The 2,216-nt window shown below is 40.3% G+C and overlaps 1 pseudogene; it reads left to right on the top strand.

The window, feature by feature from the left end:
• Positions 1-456: 456 nt before the first annotated feature.
• On the top strand, positions 457-1,511 carry LOC120262422 (annotated as a pseudogene).
• The last annotated feature ends 705 nt before the right edge of the window (positions 1,512-2,216 follow it).

Here is a 2,216-nt window from a genome sequence, read left to right as displayed (position 1 = left end):
CATGTTTGATTTTCCTCATGTTACAAACAGAACCCACAGTTTCAGAAAATGTTGAGTTGCTAGTTGCTGTCTAGGACAACCAAATTACACTTTGGGTGGCTCGTTTTGTCCACCACTTTAGGATATTCTCTTTGGTCTTCACATTATCTTTATTATCTGAGTTCAGCTGGCAGTCCCACCCCAAGTTATGAAGTCAATATTCTCGGCGAAGCCATTGACTAACAACAAACTTAAAATGGCTACAACATACATGCATACTCAAAGAGGACACTATTGTTTGATTAGTTTTATATTTCACTTCTCTATTTCACTCTGTCACTTTCACCTGCCCTCAGTTGAACCTAAAATACTTGTAAACAAGCACAAAATATTGAAGATTTATGCATGATTTAAATAAATATAGAAATTATTAATGATGATTCAAAATATAAAAGGAGCAAAAATGACCTTTTTAAAATGCAGGGCTGTGATGCATCAGTGATGATAGCATCACCAAACGGAGACGCGGAGAAGGACGCGCCGGACAACCTCTCCTCGCCGGCGCACGGCTTCGATACCGTCATCAAAAGCTGGCAAAGCCGTTGACGCCGTCTGCCCCAACGTTGTCCTCCTGCGCCGACATCCTTGCCATCGCTGCCAGAGACGTCGTCGTCCTCGTAAGCCCTTCTTCCCCCATTTTTCAATCCCATCTCCATTGACGCATAATATCAAACACCACCGGCAGAGCGGCGGTCCAAATCAAACGTTGAGCTCGGACGGCGAGATGGCCCTCATCCCCACAGGCATCCCGTGTCGCCGGCAACCTCCCCGGAACCGACCTTCGATCTTAACCTCCTGAACTCGATCTCTTTAATAAGAACAACCTCTCGATGATCGACATGATCGCCCCTCTCCGGCGCTCACACCGTAGGCTTCTCCCACTGCTCCAAGTTCTCCGCCCGCCTCTACCCTTCAACTCGCCCTCCCAGATCGATCCCCGCTCGATTCTTCATACGCGCAGCAGCTGATCCGCGATCGCCCGCCGAACGTCGATCCGACCATCGCCATCAACATGGATCCTTCGACCCCAACGCTTTTCGACAACGCGTATTACCAGAATTTGTTGCAAGGGAAGGGCCGTTCACGTCCGATGAGGTGCTGTTCACGGACCAGATCTCGCAGCCGACGGTCAGCGACTTTCGCCTCCAGCTCCGGCGACTTCTTCGCGGCGTTCGCGACGGCGATGGTGAAGCTCGGGCGGACGGGGGTGAAGACGGGCACTGATGGAGAGATTCGAAGAGATTGCGCGGCTTTCAATTCGTGATGTTTTTCCGATTTAGTCCCTTTGAAAAAGTTACGTAAGGTTGTTGGTGTTGGTGTGCAAGGTGACTTGTTAATTGTTATTGAATTGATGTTTTCCAAGGGGTATAAATGAAATTAACTCACCTCTTTTATTATCATTATTATGTATTTTAATAATTATAGAATTTCTTTATCAATAAAAATGAGTATATGGTACAAGCCTTGGCTGACATTAGAAGATGTTTTTCACCTTTCTAGCTGATACCTTGTCTTTCTAACTGTTTTTTTTTTCTTTTTGTATTTTGCTTGGCTATTGGTTGTTTTGGTTGACTTCACTCTGTGATTGCTACCTCATCTTGTTTTTTATGGTTTTTTTAAGCTTTTTTTTTATTATTTGGGTTTGTTTGCATTTTTTAAATAAATTTATCATTTATTTATTTTTCTAAAAGAAAATGTGTGAATGCGTTTTAATAATTACATCATGCATTTAAAAGTGAAAAACCATGGCTCTTGTTTACGGTAGTATGGTACACACATGACTTTCTCATGATAAAGTAGTTAATTTCTTTTTCAAGATGAATAAATCATATATATTAAATAAATAAAAGTACACCAACAAGAAGAAAGACGGATTAGCTCTAAAAGCTAAAAAAAAATAATATGAATTATAAAATAATTAAATTTTAATAATATATATTACAATAATTTTGGCCTACCCAATTATACCCTAAATATGAAATAACAACACAAAACAATAATAATATAGAAACAACTACTAGAGGTATACTGAATTATAAAATAATTAAATTCTCATGAGTCCAAACATATATCAACTCATTTTTCACTGAGTAAATTTTTGGTAGGTTACTTATCTTATGCCTTTTTCAAAAAGTGTATCCCACCTTTAATTTGCATCAAAAAGGTATCCAAAGTTG

This window comes from Dioscorea cayenensis, chromosome 5, assembly GCF_009730915.1.
Source record: "Dioscorea cayenensis subsp. rotundata cultivar TDr96_F1 chromosome 5, TDr96_F1_v2_PseudoChromosome.rev07_lg8_w22 25.fasta, whole genome shotgun sequence".
Taxonomy (NCBI): Eukaryota; Viridiplantae; Streptophyta; class Magnoliopsida; order Dioscoreales; family Dioscoreaceae; genus Dioscorea; species Dioscorea cayenensis.
Note: the sequence above shows the minus strand (reverse complement) of the source record. Positions and strands in the feature narration are given on the sequence as shown.